This window comes from Bidens hawaiensis, unplaced genomic scaffold (genome assembly GCF_021521415.1).
Source record: "Bidens hawaiensis isolate Kalapana, Puna unplaced genomic scaffold, B.hawaiensis_p1.1 tig00004364_1, whole genome shotgun sequence".
Taxonomy (NCBI): domain Eukaryota; kingdom Viridiplantae; phylum Streptophyta; class Magnoliopsida; order Asterales; family Asteraceae; genus Bidens; species Bidens hawaiensis.
The window spans coordinates 1,017,537-1,035,523 of record NW_027491263.1 but is presented as its reverse complement, the minus strand read 5'-3'; positions in this window follow the sequence as shown (position 1 = coordinate 1,035,523).

The following is a 17,987-nucleotide window of genomic DNA, read 5'->3' as shown; positions in this document are numbered from 1 at the left end:
CTCCTGTAGTCGATACACACCCGCTAACCTGTAATTGTCCTAGTCGGAATAAGCTCGGTACGTTCGTTAGTGACAACTGTCATCCCTCCCTTCTTAGGGACGCCCTGAACGGGACTTACCCATGAAGAATCAGAGATGGGATAGATCAGGCCTGCGTCGAGGAGTTTGACAACCTCCTTTTTGACCACCTCTGACATGTTAGGGTTGAGCCTCCTCCGAGGTTGGATTACAGGCTTGTACTCATCCTCCATGAGTATCATGTGCATGCAAAAGTTAGGGTTGATGCCCTGAATGTCCATGAGTTTCCACGCAATAGCATGCTTGTGTGCCTTGAGCACATCAACCAACCTCGACTTCTCATCATTCGTCAACTGAGAAAAAGTGATGACGGGCAAATCGGCATCACCGTCTAAAAAAGCATACTCCAAATGAGAAGGTTGCTCTTCAAGCTCGAGGGATGGTGGCGCTTCAATCGATGGACTCTCCTTCGGTCCCTCGGTGCTATCGGCAACTGTGAACACCTCGGGGTATTCAGGAGGTGAGCTAACGAGAATGCTCAGGTCGTGCTCCGGGGGAACATCAACCTCGTCCTTCTGATTGAGCAAATATGCTCCTAAGATGTAGTCTAGACATCGTTCGAACTGAGATATGAACGTGTCAAGAAAGTAAACAGAATCGTCCTGACTACTGGAGTTCCACATCGATTTGACGAAATCGAAGGTGACGTTCTCCTCCCCTACACGAAGTGTAATTTTGCCGTCGAAGACGTCAATAAGCGTTTTAGCAGTACGCAGAAAGGGTCGTCCCAAAATGAGTGGGACCTGATCGTCAGCCTCCATGTCGAGAATAACAAAAACCACAGGGAAAATGAATTTATCGACTTTAACGAGTACTTTTTCCACGATTCCCTGCGGATATTTGACCGAGCGGTCGGCCAAGGATAAACTCATGCGCGTCGGAACTGGCACGCCAAGGTCTAACTTTTTATACAAAGAATATGGCATCAGATTTATGCTAGCAGCTAAATCGGCCAACGCGTAACTCTCAGTCGAGCTGCCAAACAAACACGGAATCGTGAAGTGTCCCGGGTCTGCTAATTTCTCTGGCAACTTGTTCTGGACTACCGCAGAGCATCCTTCATTTAGACATAGTGTCGAAAGCCCCTCCAGCTTCTTCTTATTCGAAAAAGATCTTTTAAGAATTTGGCATATTTAGGCATATGCTGAAGTGCCTCGACAAATGGAAGTTTGATTTTTAGTTGTTTAAACATTTCCAATAAATGTCCATATTCCTGCGCATACTTTTGCCGCAGAAGACAAGCAGGATACGGAACTCGAGTAAGATCGACTTCGGGGCTCTTCTTATCTTCAATCTTCTTCTCAACAACTTTCTCCGCGAGAGACTCATTGTTTGACGCGGTACTTGCTGGGACTCGCTTCTCGTGCGTCCTCACAGGAGTTGCTGCCTTGCAACGCTCTGACATTCTTATTAGGGAGCATTTGATTCATCATCTCATCCACCTTTCGAGACATCTCCAAAAATGACGACTGCTGGTTCTTCAATAGAGTTTCGTGCTCAGCCAATCTCTGCTGTGTGTTATTGTCTCTGTCAATAAGGTGAGAAAGCATCGTAGATTGCTTAGTTAGAAGCTTCTTAAGATCCGGATCCATACCGCTACTATTCCACGCACTCGAACTCCCTGCTGCCTCTGGGTCACTAACCTGAACCTGCTCCTACCTCTGCTGAAAACCCTGAGCATTGCCTCCCGACCATAATTTGAGTTATCTCTCCATCATGAGTTTCCGTAGGCATTCGCTCCTCGATTCTGATTACCCAAGTAGTCCGCCTTCTCCTGTTGATCGACTGGACAATCAACTGTATCGTTCCCTCCGCGACAGATTTCGCATTTCTGAGCGATCTTCTTCAACTCGCGGATATCCTTCTGCATTGCCTTTAAGGCAACCGCGATGCTAGTATCATTCGAGACCTGAAAAATGCCTCGAGCGGAAGAGGTGGTGGTTTTAGAAGAACCTTGGGTGGATGGCTCCTGCTGCTATGCTAGAGAGAAACTCTCGAACAACGACTCACACTCATCTATATCCAGATTCTCTAACATGTTTCCTCCAACTGACGTATTGAATCTCTTATGCATCTCAAAGGTCAGCCCGTTATAGAATTTCTCGACTACGGCCCATTCGAGTAGACCATACTGGGTGCATCTACTAAGCATATTATGGAACCTTTCCCAAACCAAAGAGTATGGCTCGTTAGGGTCCATGCGGAAGGAACATATCTGATCACGAAGTCGCGAGGCTTTAGATGGCGGAAAATACTTTTTAAGGAATTTAGCTTGAAGATTATCCCAGGTAGTGATAGACCCAGGGAGAAGGTTTTCCAACCACGATGAAGCACGACCCTGTAGAGAAAATGGAAAAAAGATGAAGGTAGATAGAAGCACGAGTGACGTTGGCGATATTGAAAGTGTCGTAGATACGAGTGAATTTATTTAGATGGCCAGAAGCGTCCTTATCTTCAAGTATGTGAAATGGGGAAAAATTAGTAATGGAATTCATGACGTTGGTCAGAATTTGCCAGTTATTAGCATCGGGCATCGCCGGGCGTGTGATAGAAGACAGTCTCGCCATAACTCCCTCATTCGCTCTTGAGTGGAACGTATGCCTATGGGGGGTTAGCGTCACCCATATCTAAAATGAATAAGAAACGTGTACTGTAACATACTAAATATTCTAATATTAAATAAAGAGAGTTGCGTTAAATTGTCGTGTGTTAAATAATTAATTAGTGTTAAATAAAGAAGAATGATGGACTTGGATAATTAAAAAGGATTAAAGAGTAATGGGCTTTAGGTCCATGGGCTTTAAGGGGTATAAATACTCCATTAAACCATCCTAAAACCCTAACTCTCATTTCCATCTTCCATAATCTCTACACACACCCAAGAACACACATACACACACCTCCACTACTATATATAAATGCGAGAGAGAAAGGACATACGAGACCAAAAATCAAGCCAAATATTATTATATCTTCAATAACAAGCTAGACACAAGATAATCAAGCAAACCTCAACCACACCGAACACATAAAGGTACGTCTTTAACCCTTAAACTTTACGTTTTTGAGACCGGTTAGCCTTGAAACTTATACATAAAGTAGATCGGGTCTAAAAGAAACGTAAAGTAATGAACTTGATGTTAAAACAAACCTAATGAATCCATAAACAAGTTCGGCTCATTAAAGAAAACCATAGATCTAGTTTTAAACGTTTAGCCTTAAAGGTTCATGCTTTGTTTTATAAACGGGCTAAGATTCGAGCCGGGGACGTTTAAGGAAGTGAATACGGGTATTATAGAACCCTTATAAGGTGCTGGGGTTACAGACGGGTCAAATACGAGCCAAAACGAGGTGATAGGATTGAAACGAGTGGTTATAACCAAACCCGTGACCCAGTAGTTCTCACATGTTGCATACAATTGAACTCGGCTACATGGTGCAGTCCCTAACCTACAACCTTTAGCTCGAATACGAATTAACCCGGCTGCAATGAACCATCGATATCAATATGGATCGTATACAAGCTGAACTCGCTTACTTTTCGTCCAATTACACCCTGTTCGCATACCCTGCCCAAGATCCCAATCAGACTCAATGACACTGCCTTCGTCATAATTACATCGCACACAATGGATGTCGCATACAAACCCTGTCATCAATTACATACAAGTACAAGTTCTGATCGAATACAGTTAGGAGTCGCTTACAATAATAACAATCGCATACAAATAACCTGATTACACATGATGACTCGTTTACAACAGAAATCGCATACAAAATAGATATACAAATATACATCGCATACAAATCTGGATAACGATTACAATTGAATTCGCTTATAATATGAACATCGCTTACACTATAACTCGTATACAGTAGCTCGATTACAATGGATACTCGATTACTCCATGATTCGCTAACAATCGGGGTTCGATTACATTGAGCTTGAATCATTATACCCGATTACTTTACCCAATTGCATTCAATCTGATTCAATTACATTTTAATTGAACACTTAAGGGGGGCAGTCGCATACAAGGGAGGATCGATCACAAGGGAACTCGATTACTTGGGCGGCTGTAAGAAGAACAAAAAAATGAAGAAGGATGAAGACTGACCAGATGGTTAAAGGAGAGGTTGGGCTTGGTGTTTTTATTCAACATAGGCCCAAAGATCAAGCCAAGCCCGAATATAAACTCGAGTCCCGTTACACTATGTACACTCGATCACACTATCACTCAAACACTTAGAACATATAACCCGATTACAAAATAGATAGACAACTCGTTTACAATGCCTTGGGTTATTTATAATGTAATTAACAATAATAAAGACCCGATCACGTTAAGACTCGAATATATAAGTACCCGTGAGTTAGATATGTGTGTATAAATATACGCACACGTGTACCCATGTCATTATACGTTAAAGGATAATCTAGGGTATTAAGCTAAAATATTAAAGAAAGAAAAAGGAATATTAAATAATTAAAAGTCGTATACCTTGGATTTATATAAAATAATCTAAAGTATAATGTAATCTAATACAATGCCATTGAGTACTCCAGACTTAGCACGAATATTAATACATGTACCCTATATGCAGCTAGCAGGGCAAAATTAAAGAAGGGAATTACGATAAACGAAGAAAGAAACAAAATCCAGGTGAGTCTCTAGCCCCACTTCCTTGTTATGTTTTTCGGGGCTGTGTGCATACTCGATGTGTTTGTTAATGAATTTATCCTAAATGTTAAATGTATGCCTTACGTGATTATGTGAAAGTATGAATGATTGCTTGTCAGTACGTGAACGATCTTCGGATATTGCACGTATTTTCAAGTTGTAATGTTATGTTTTAATGATGATATGATATGTATTATATGTGAATGAATGAAAATGATGCATGGTTGTATGGTAACGGAGAGGGAATCGAACCCTAATAATATTCGAGGAAAGAGGGACCGAGCCCTAATAATACACGAGGAGGGACCGAGCCCTTATAATACTCGAGGAAGGAGGGACCGAGCCCTAATAATAGTCAAGGAAGGAGGGACCGAACCCTAATAATACTCGAGGAAAGAGGGACCGAGCCCTAATAATACTCGAGGAAAGTAGGGCGTAATGCTCTTTATAACATAAGAAATGAAGGTAAGTAAGAATAAGATAAAAGTATGAAAGTATGAATGAAAGTATGTAAGTATGTATGTATTGTACGTTATGTGATTAACTAGAACTCACTCAGCGTAGCAGACTTTTTGTATGCACACAAGCATGTAGAATGAGGCAGCTTGCTTGAGGGGTACACGTGGCAAGCGAATAAGAGACTGGCATCGGAAGACTCGAGACGTTTATCAGTTTACGTTTAATGTTTTGTTTATTTTAAAAGACAAAGATGTTAGTTTAAGACAAGTTATGTAATGTTTTATGAAAGTTTTTATATTCCGCGAATGTTTCTATTAACTCTGATGATCAGAACTATGTTAATGAGAAAATCCAACGTCCAAATGTGAGGTACCGGTAACGGGGCCTTACAAGTTGGTATCAGAGCAAAGTTCGAGAGATTTAAGAATCCTACATGCTTAGACTCGAACAGAGAATGCGATTTAAATAAGAAGATGCCAGTCCAAGAATGCCATGTGTCACTCAAGCAAGCTCAATAAAGGTAAAGTGTATGGTTAAATAATAAATGTTAGTGTTATCTTGATTGATATGGAGAGGATTTCTTGATTGTTTGATTGATTAACTGTTTAAGATTAGAATCAACACAAATAGACTCATAAGAGGAAGTGTATAGGACACGGAAAGTAACGTGATCAGCTGGCCACTGTTATTACCTGTTAGCATTACTATCCTTGTACTAAATAGTTCCTTGAGTAATGACGTTTGTGTTTTCCCTTTTTAGAATATAATGGCTGGAACGGGAGGAATTGTGAGAGCTGAAGGCTGCACTGGACGTCGTGGCAGGCCTCGTCGTGCCCTACAACCTTATGTTGAAACAGTTTCCAACACCGGAGACGAAGGAAGCACTGCTGCATGAAACCCGAGCAACAACGAAGGGATTCAACTGGATCCCGCAATTAAAGCAGCTATTGTTCAAGCTGTAGCCACTGCTGTGAAGAATATGACTCCTGGAGGGTCTATTGGAAGCCGTGAAAGAACTGCTGAAGGGGCAGATGGTGATGGTAGGAGAGATGAGGAAGGAGAGAGGGAGGCCCTCAAGTGGGGTTAAGTCTGCGAAAGACGATGACAGGAAAAAGGGCCGATGTGGGTGCAACTATAAGACCTTCAAGGGATGCGACCCACCGAAGCTAACTGGTTTGGGAGACCCAATCGCTACTCTCCTATGGATAACCACTATGGACAAGGTTATCCGCATTAGCGAGTGCAATCCTGACCAAGCTGTCGGTTATGCCACTCAATCGTTTGGTGATGAGGCAATGTGCTGGTGGGAATCGATTGAGCAGAGGAAGAGTAAAGAGGAAATCAAGGCTATGAAGTGGGAGGATTTGAAAGAATTGGTTATGAAGAAATTCCGTGCTGACGCCGAGGTTAAGAGGGCGGAGATGAAGTTCCTGAACTTGAGAGCTTGGACGATGACACATCGTGAGTACACCGCCGAGTACAACCGAATGTCTAGGTTGGTACCCGATATGGTCAACACCGAAGTTAAGATAATCAAGTTTTATGTGAGGGGATTGCCACAGAATGTTCGCATACTAGTCTGGGCGAATAAACCTGGTACTTTTGACTCTGTTGTTGAACTCGCAGAGATGGTTTATGAGGACCTGGCTGTGGATGATGTTGTGGTGAAAGAAGAGAAGAAAGATAAGAAGTGGTTCGCTCCTGTTAAACGGCCCGGTACTTAGTTGTTGAACTCAAAAGATAAGAAACAGAAGGTGTGGGAGAAAGGGTCATGCAAAACTTGTGGCAAATCATACTGTGGTGAATGCAGATGGAGTAAAGGTTCTGATGTTTGTTATAAGTGTGGAAAAATGCATGCTGGGGAATGCAGAGTTGGATCGAATGCTTGCTATAAGTGTGGAAAGACCGGTCATTATGCTCATGAGTGCAGTGCTAAGCCCGCATGTTACAAGTGCGGTAAGACAGGTCACTTTGCTAGGGAATGCACTGAGGGCGAAACTGGAATAAGTGGAAAGAAAGATGCTGAACCAACAAAGCCAAAGACCAGAGCCTACATGCAGACTCAAGAACAAGCCAAGCAGATTCCAGATATCGTCACAGGTAGGTTTCTAGTAAACGGTATTTCCGCTTCTGTATTGTTTGATTTGGGTGCGAACAAAAGTTTCGTAGCCACGCCGTTTAATAAACTAGCTAAAATGAAATTTTTCCGAGTGTCTGAAAATTTCATAGTAGAAACCGCTAGCGAAACTTCGGTTAAAATAATGAAAATGGTTAAGGACTGTAAGATAGAGTGACAGGGACACGAGTTCCCTGTTACTTTGTATGTTATGACCTTAGGAGGGTTCGATGTGGTGTTGGGAATGGATTGGTTATCTGAGTATGAGGCTTAGATAGTGTGTAAGAGTAGGATGATAAGGTTAAAGTCCTTGGATGGTAGTGTGGTGACGGTTTATGGTGATAAGGAAAGTTCTGGGCTTAATGTCATTTTGATGATAAAAGCCAAGGGATTGTTAAGGCGAGGGTGAGGTGCCTACCTGGTGTATGTTGTCAACGCTACGGCCGAGACGAAAGAATTGAAAGATGTTCCTATTATGCACGACTATCCAGAAGTACTCCCTGAGGATCTTCTGGGGTTGCCACCGGTGCGAGAGGTAGAATTCCGGATAGATTTAGTACCAGGAGCTCAAACCGTAGTGAAGGCACCTTACCATCTAGCGTCGTCCGAGATGAAAGAATTGATGTCCGAACTGCAGGAACTCCTTGACAAGGGTTTTATTAGACCAAGTGTTTCCCCTTGGGGCGCATCAGTGTTATTTGTGAAGAAGAAGGATGGGAGAACGAGAATGTGCATAGATTATCGAGAGTTGAATAAGCTAACCGTAAAGAATAGATATCCTTTGCCAAGGACTGATGATCTTTTTGACCAACTGCAAGGTTCAAGTTGGTTCTCACGAATAGATCTCAGATCAGGCTATCATCAGCTAAAGGTGAAAGAGGCAGACATCCCTAAAAGAGCGTTTCGTACGCGATATGGACACTACGAGTTTCTCGTAATGTCATTCGGTCTAACGAATGCTCCCGCAAAAATTATGGACATGATGAATAGGGTGTGTGGGACAATGTTGGATAAGTCAGTTATCGTTTTCATCGATGACATATTGATTTATTCAAAGAGTGAGTCTGATCATGCTGAGCATTTGAGAGAGGTATTGGAAACTCTGAAGAAAAAAAGTTGTATGCTAAGTTTTCGAAATGCGCGTTCTGGTTACGAGAAGTGCAATTTCTAGGTCACGTGATTAATCCTGAAGGGATTACCGTGGACCCAACTAAGATTGAGGCGATAACGAATTGGAAGACTCCACAGAATCCGACTGCTATACGAAGCTTCTTAGGGTTAGCTGGCTACTATAGGAGATTCATCGAAGGTTTCTCCAAGATAGCCGCATCGTTAACCGGTATGACCCAAAAATTGGTAGTATTAAGTTGGGGAAAGTTCCAAGAAGAAGCTTTTGAGGAATTGAAGAAGAAACTCACGCAAGCTCCAATCCTTTCTTTACCCGATGGTGTTGAGGATTTGGTCGTTTGTACTGATGCCTCGTATCATGGGTTAGGTTGCGTTTTGATGCAACGAGGAAAAGTGATAGCTTACGCGTCTAGACAAATGAAAGTCCATGAGAGTACTTATCCGACGCATGACTTAGAGCTAGCAGCTGTAGTGCATGCTCTTAAGATATGGAGACATTATATGTATGGCGCTAAGTGTACCATTTACACTGATCATAAGAGTCTAAAATACTTCTTAGAGCAGAAGGAGTTAAACATGTGATAGAGGAGATGGCTGGAGTTGATATTATGACTGTGATATTAAATACTACTGATAGGTAAAGCTAATGTGGTCTCCGATGCGCTAAGTCATAAGAATGAGGAAGTCATTGCAACAGTAAAGTCATACCAGCTGATTATGAATTAAAGTCTTTTCGAAGAAATCATCAAAGTGCAGTCAGAGGTGTTAGTAGACGAGAAGTTAGTAAAGAAAGAAAGAGTTTACGGCCAGCAAGATGAGTTGATGGAAAACACTCACGGTGTTAAGACTAGGTTTGACCGTATGTGGATTCCACGTCATGGAGATCTTAGAGGTCGAATCTTAGATGAAGCCCATAAGTCAAGATACTCGATTCATCCTGGAGCTACAAAGATGTACTGGGATTTGAAAAGAGGTCATTGGTGGCCAGGAATGAAAAAAGATGTAGTGGATTACGTTAGTAAGTGCTTAGCTTGTTTACAAGTCAAAGCCGAACATCAGAAACCTATGGGAAAATGCAACCGCTTGAGATACCTGAATGGAAATGGGAACACATCACCATGGATTTCATAACTAAGCTACCTCGTACAGTTAAGCATCATGATACCATCTGGGTGATTGTGGACCGTTTGACCAAGAGTGCTCACTTTCTGCCTATACGAGAGGCTATCTCATCAGAAACGTTAGCAAGCTTGTTCATAAAAGAGGTTGTGACTAAGCATGGAGTACCGTTATCGATCGTGTCCGATAGAGATACTCGGTTTACTTCGAGGTTTTGGAAAAAGTTCCATGAAGCTATGGGAACGAGGTTAAACATCAATACGGCGTATCATCCTCAGACAGATGGACAATCCGAAAGGACGATCTAAACCCTTGAGGATATGCTACGTGCTTGTGTTTTAGACTTTGGTGGAAGTTGGGATGATCATCTGCATCTAGCAGAGTTCTCTTATAACAACAGTTACCATTCAAGTATTGGTATGCCACCGTTTGAGATGCTTTATGGTAGACGATGTAGAACCCCGGTTTGTTGGGGAGAGATTGGTAAAAAAGAAATGGGAAGTTTAGAAGTGGTTCAATAAACGTCTTCAAAGTTCGATCAGATTAAAGCAAGAATGAAGGCTGCTCAAGACAAACAGAAGTCGTATGCTGATAACCGACAAAGACTGATTGAGTTTAACGTTGGTGACAACGTGATGCTTAAGGTCTCACCTTGGAAAGGGATTATCAGTTTTAGGAAAAGAGGAAAGTTGAGTCCGAGGTACATTGGACCGTTTAAGATCTTAGATCGTGTGGGCGAAATAGCTTATAAGCTGGATTTGCCCGGTGAGTTAGAAGGAATTCATTCAACCTTCCATGTTTCTCATCTGAGGAAGTGTCTAGCTGATGACATGTCTCACGTGCCATTGATGGACATCGATGTTGATGAACAATTGATGTTTGATCTCAGGTCTATCTTAACTAATCTAGATCTGTTAATATTAATAGCCTAAGTACGGATCTAGTTCATAGTTACATTTAATTGAGAGTTATATGATATATATATATATATATATATATATATATATATTAGGTGAATGTATGTATGATAATATTGTAGTGAAGCTAGAGAGAGATTGGACAGGGGTTCGTTACTTTAAATCTCAAAACTTAAATTAAACAGTGACAAAGGTCACTATATACAGAAGATAGGTCTAGTTCGCTAACATTCCATTGCGAACTAGACACTACTTCGTTACATACATAATAAAATAAATAACTTAACGAATCATCTCCTGATTCGTTAAACATCCTTAACGAATCAGGAGGAAACTAACTTAGATCTAGTTCGCTAAACATCCTTAGCGAACTAGACTATTACATTAACGAACTACAATATAAATTAATTGTTTATTACATTAAACTAAACGACAAATACGTTAATGATAAATATAAAGACTCGAGACGCAAAACCGTGCACTAACAGACACCCCCTCGTCTTGAGCTCTTTATCTTTAAATTACTTGAAGCGCTTGGACTGCCAGTCTCTGCAACTATGAATTCCGTTTTCATAACAAACACGCACAACGTGTTGGAATTGCATTGCCAGGTCAAAGTCTTCATTGCGCTCAATCAGAATCTTGTTCTTGTGTAGCACATCATTGTCAGTCTCTGTTAAGTTAACCAACCACATCGGATCGATAATCTTGATCAGCTCAGTCTTTAAACCTGTACCAAGAACAATGATGGCCTCGCCAGTACGATTGTCGTAGTACCAGCGGTTGAAAGATAAATGCATGTGTTGGTTCATTGTCTTCATTGGCACACGCTTCATCGTCTTCGGCGGCTTTACTTTAAGGACCAACTTCTTCCAACCCGTTTTTGGATCAATCTCATTGAGACGCTTGCGGATAGGAATTTGTGGCTTAACGTACTTAAAACCATGATTCACCTCAAACACCAAGTGTTGGTGAAAACGTTTAGTGTGGTAGTCATCACCGCGATTAATAAACGGACGATACGCCAGAGTGCGCACATCCCATCTTGGTAATGAGAGAAGATCAGTCATCCTTTCATAGTACTGGACGCCCTTCTCCCATTTAACAATGTATACCTTAAGTTCATAATCAAACATCAAAGAAACAATGTCACCTTGTACTTTCGACACGGCCTTGAAGGTAGTCTTCTGGTTGGCACTGGCTCGAGCAATAGCTTCTTCTTTATGCTCTTGATCAACAATCCTGAATGCCTTGTGTTGGTGCATAATGTCAGTAGTTCATAGTCTAGTGTCTGTAATCCAGTCTGTAATGTTAATTGTGTTTTGTTTATGTTTAAGCGAAGTTACTGACAAGTTCGCTTATCAGGCGAACTTGTTAGTCAAGCGAAGTTAGCAACAACTTCGCCTGAACATATAAGGCGAAGTTGTCGTGTATTTATACGCTAGGTCACGGCTTGTTTAGAGTTTTTTGAAGGTAATCGTATACAGACGTGTGTGAGTCGAGAGACGTGAGAACCAGAGAGTATTGAGTCTGTATTCAGTGATTATATCACGTGTTTCGGTTATAATATAACGTGTGTTCGTTTATTCGTATCGTGTGTTTGTTTGATTCGTGTTCTACGCTCGTAACAACCTACGCAGGGATTCCGCACCTGTGTAGATCGAGATATCCCGTGCAGATCCATCCAGGGAACCTACAATTGGTATCAGAGCTATTGCTCAATTGTGTGGTTCGGGATATTCACGGGGGTGTAGAAATCGTCCCGTTTCGACTATTCGCGGGACGTGTTTTCTGTGTTTTTGTGTCATTCTTACCTCCTACCATCGTATTCAACACTTTACACCGTCAAAAACCTCGAAAAACCCAGAAATCAGATCTGTAGAAACTTCGTGTTCATCAGGCGAAGTTGCCGTCACTGTTCGTAGGGTTTCGGCGAAGATATAAGGTTAAGCGAAGTTATCCACAACTTCGCCTACCTTCTCAAGTTCACCTAACTCAAGCGAAGTTCTCTACAACTCCGCCTACCTCCTAAGTTCGCTTACCTCAAGCGAAGTTAAGAATCAGCGAAGTTCTTCAGCGAAGTTAAGACTTAAGCGAAGTTATCCATAACTTCGCCTACAGTACTTTTCAGAAGAATTTTTTTTTTGTTTTTCGGGTTTCTTAGTTTTTGAGAAAGATGTCGTCAATTAACATCTCAGAGTTAGTTAAGATGGAAGTAGAAGCAGGGTCAGCTACTAAGGCCCCAAAGTTGCTTAAAGGAACCGACTTCGTTGCTTGGAAGGATCGGTTCGAACAATATGTCAAGTACCAGGATGCGAAAATGTGGGTATGCATCCAGGATGGTTATATTCCACCAACTATGGAGTACGAAGGTCGTGATCAGATCAAAAAGTACAGCAAAATGGAAGAAGAAGAGAAAAAGATGTATGAGGCCGAGAGCAAGGCTCATGCTGCTATCACTATGGCTCTTCCACAAGAGATCCTTCATACTTTTAGAAAGTACAAGACAGCAAGAGAGCTTTGGGAAGCTCTTGAGAACCGGTTTGAAGGAAATGTGGGAATCCGTGCTTCGAAGATCAAATTGCTCAAAACTCAATTCTCGGTCTTCAAGTATCTGAAAAACGAATCACTTGATGATATCATCACCAGATATTATCATCTGATGACTGAACTCAGCAACTATTCAATTGCATACAAAGAAGATGAGATTGTTGAGAAGCTTCTTGATGCTCTCCCACCAAAATGGGAGATGTATACTGTGTTGATGAGAGAAGATAAAGACTTTGCTGACTATGACCTTGAGACAGCAGTTAACAAGCTCCGAACCTTTGAGCTTAACATGGTTAGAAAGGAGACACCTACGGATCAGGTTCAAGATCCAGGTATGTATGGTGCTAAAGTCAACTCTAGTTCAGGTTCGAAGACTGAATCAGCTGCCTACTACTCGAAGGGAGAGTCGGGCGCCAACTCATCACATGAGGGGCATGTGTCAGTCAACACGAATGGTGATGTTTGCTTTGTAGCAGGTGGATCTAGTGCATCTAAACCGCAAGCAAGCAAGAGTAGTTGCTCTCCAAGTATTCCTAGCAACAACTACTCTAAGATGCCTATGAGTGTCAAATCTGCTGAAGAGCAGTTTGCTCTCTATGCTTCTTTTATTGCTTCCTATGAGAACTACATTCAGGGGAAGATTGTTGATCCAGCTATGTTGGATGAAGACTATGACCAGATTGATGCTGATGATCTGGAAGAAATGGATCTGCAATGGCAGATGGCTATGATCGTGAGAAGAGTGAAACGGTTTATGAAAAAGACCGGAAGAAAGTTTGTCGGTGGAAGGCCAGGGTTTGACAAGACGAAGGTAAGATGCTACAACTGTCAGCAAAACGGCCACTTTGCTAAGGAGTGCAGAAATGAGCGTGTAGAACGTGGTCAAGGCAAATCTACACAGCATAATGGGGGTAGTAAAGATTATAGTGCCATGATTTCCAGAGAAGATGGTGAATATAACTGGAACCTGCATTCTGAAGAAATCTTTGAACAGGCAAATTTGGCGAATGTGGAAAATGAAGAAGGTGAGAAAGCTACTGGAGAAGAAAAAGCTTTCATGGCTGATGATAAAGACCAGCTCTCCGAGGTATGTTCTAAACCTACTTGTTCTAAATGTGAAAACTTGTCTGAGCAATTAGCAACTATAACTGATCAGTATGTTAGTTTGGATGCTGAGTTTAAAACTCTAAAAGAAGATCATCATTTTACAAAAGCAAGAGAAAATAGCTATAAAGTTAAAATAAAAGCTTGTGAAAAAGATATTAAAAGTCTAAAAGCAAAACTTGCTGAAAAAAATTCAAGTGATTGATCTAAGCTATGAAGTTTTGGAAGAAAAAACCAAACTAATAGCTGAAAGAGAAAAACAGATTGCTGATCACCAGGTGAAAGTGGGGGAACTGAATAGAAAACTTGAGCAGTTCAGAAATTCCTCTGCTATTCTTGATCACCTTGTTAGTGATCAAGGTTCCTCAGTTAAGAGGGGAGGAATTGGTTATCATGAGGTTCCACCACCTTATAATCACAATTACACTTAATCCTAGTAATCAGAAATCTGTTGACTTTGAGGTTGTTCAGACAGTTCCAATTAAGGTAACTAGTAAAGAACCAGATGTTAGTAGAGGCGAAACAAGTCCGGCTGTGTCAAGTGTTAAAATTTCTGTTCCGAGTCCGGTCTCATCAGATTCGGATAAGTCATTCGAGTCGGGTAAGACAAAGGAGGAGGTTGTATTACTAAATAGTGGAGAGAAAGATAAAACAACTAAAAAGAGTTCTCCGCTAAAACCTTATGTCCCACCATATGTGAGACGAACGGGCGGTAGTACAGCCTCGACATCCAAAACAACTGTTGAAAAGAAAGTTGAGCATAGGTGTTGTTTTAGGTGTAATCAATTAGGGCACCTAGTTGCAGATTGCCCTCTGAAGCAGCGATTCAGAGGTGTGAGGCATACCAAAACTGAGACTAAGCCTAATGGTAAATATAATACTGGTAAAAGTGAAAACCATTCAAAATTCAGAAATCTGACTAATTCAGGTTTTCAAAGAAACCAATCTCAGTTTCACACTGCTGATAACCAAACAGTAAGTTATAATTCTTTCAATTCACAAAGGTTTGGAAGGCCTCACAATCAATCTACAAGGAGGTATACTAATAGGACTTACAGGAATTATACAGAGACTAACTTTGGAAAGCCAAAGTTCGGGATGTATAGATCCAAGACCAATTGGTCTTGGGTCCCTAGATTCTAATCTTTTGCTTTAATCGTGCAGGAACAGTTGAACTGGACTGCCAATAATCTTTGGGTTGTGGATAGCGGCTGTTCCCGGCACATGACGGGTAACAAAATCTTGTTACACGATTTGAAACCTGTTCAAGGAGGGAGAGTGAGCTTTGCTGGAGAAAGTGGAGGCAAGATTACAGGAATGGGAACGGTGTCTAATGGAAAGATGACTCTAGAGAAAGTAAACTTTGTCGAAGAATTGAAGCACAATCTGCTGAGTGTGTCGCAGATCTGTGATAAGGAGTACACCGTACATTTTACAAAGAATGAGGCGATTGTGTTGCATCCTGGTTTTCAGATACTAGAGGAGTGGATTGTGATGAAGGCTCCACGTGAGAGGAATACGTATATTATGGATATGAGGTCGACTGAAATGGCCACGGAAGACTCATGCCTTATGACAAAAGCGAGCGAATCGGAGTCCGAATTGTGGCATAGGAGAATGGGGCACATTCATCTTTGGAAGATGAACCACATTGTCAAGAATGGACTTGTGCTGGGCGTTCCCTTGAAAAGTTTCAACTTTGAAGACAAATGTCTAGCGTGCAAGAAGGGAAAGCAGCACAAGAAATCCCATCACACCAAGAAGGTCAATTCTATTGTCAGTACTCTAGAATTGCTTCACATGGATCTCTTCGGTCCCGTGAATGCAAAAAGTCTAGGAGGTACTTCTTATTGCTTGGTGATCACTGATGATTACTCACGATATTCGTGGGTATATTTCCTGAAATCAAAAGATGAAACGGCTCAGATGGTGAAGAATTTGATTACCAAAGTTGAGAACGTTATGGATAAAAGGGTTAAGTTCATCAGGAGTGACAATGGAACGGAGTTCAAGAATTATGAAATGGAGATCTTCTGCCTTCAGAAAGGGATTGAGCACCAGTACAGCGCTCCGTATACTCCGCAACAGAATGGAGTGGCTGAGAGGAAGAATAGAACGTTAATTGAAGGAGCCAGAACTATGCTGGCCGATTCGAAGCTTCCTGTGGTGTTCTGGGCTGAAGCTGTTGCTACAGCCTGTTATATCCTGAATAGAGTCTTGACTGTTAAAAGACTTAATAAAACGTGTTATGAGCTTATGCATGGGAGGAAGCCCAACTTGAGTGGTCTTGAACCATTCGGGTCCCCTTGTTCGATTTTAAAGACAAATTCTAAATTTGGTGAAGTAGCCGATGAAGGAATCTTAGTTGGTTATGTTGTTGGGACTCCCAACAGACGTGTCTTTAATACATCGACCGGCAAGGTTGAGGTGGTGTGTAACACCGATATCACAAGTTACAAACCGCCAAAACCAAGCAACGGACCTGCTGAGTTTTTCGACTATGATAGACTTTTTAAGTCTTTTAACATACCTTATTTGGATAGTGCAGAAGTAGAAGAAAGAGTTGCTACGAAGATGATCCTTGATGAGGAAGAAAATCTAGTGCAAAGATAGCTGTTTGATAAATGTCAACCTTCCTCATCAAATGCTATCGATACCCCTGCTGCCTCTCCTGAAGAAGAATTTTTCAATCCGTTTCACTCTCAGCAAGGAACAACCATTGACGAGCTCTCTTCTAACTTGGAAGACAATTTGCATGTCGGTTCGGTTCCGACCACGAGAATTCATAAAGATCACCCTTTGGAGAATGTGATTGGTGATGTGTCCTCCGGTGTACAAACAAGACGTAGCTTGAATGAGCACACCTGTGTTTACACAAGCATTAAGGAGACAGGCATAATCAACGAATGCTTGTACACCTGCTTTATCAGCCAGATTGAACCAAATAATTATCAAATGGCTCTAAAGGACAGCTCGTGGGTCGAAGCCATGTAAGAAGAGCTGGCTCAATTCAAGAAAATGGAAGTTTGGACTTTGGTTGAAAAACCAAAGAATGTGCATGCGATAGGCACAAAATGGGTTTTTAAGTGCAAGAGAGATGAGAAAGGGATTATTATAAGAAACAAGGCGAGGCTAGTCGTTAAAGGTTTTAATCAACAAGAGGGGATTGATTATAATGAAGTGTTCGCTCCTATGGCAAGATTGGAAGCCATTAGATTGTTTTTGGCATTTGCTGCTTATAAGAAGATGAAGGTATTTCAGTTAGACGTGAAAAGTGCGTTCCTAAATGGGAAAGTTGATGAGGTTGTGTACGTTGAGCAACCTCCGGGTTTTCCTGACCCAGACTTTCCAGACCACGTGTACAAGTTAAGCAAGGCGTTGTATGGACTACATCAGGCACCTCGTGCCTGGTACTCAGCCTTATTAGATTACTTGCTTGAAAATGGGTTTGAAAGAGGGAAGATAGATAGCACGTTGTTCTTCAAGAGAGAAGGAAGCGACTTCCTGCTGGTGCAAGTCTACGTGGATGACATTATCTTTGCTGCATCAAAAGTCTCCATGTGTCAGGAGTTTGAGGCCGTCATGAAGAAAAGGTTTGAAATGAGTGCTATGGGTGAACTAACTTTCTTTTTAGGATTGCAGGTTGATCAGAAGAAGGATGGGATGTTCATTCATCAGACCAAGTATGTCCATGATGTGCTCAAACGCTTCAAGATGGAGGACAGCACTCCATTCGATACTCCAATCTGCGTCAACCATAAATTGGGTGCTGAGACAGACAATGACGCAGATGTGGACCCAACTCAGTATCGGGCTATTATAGGTTCTTTAATG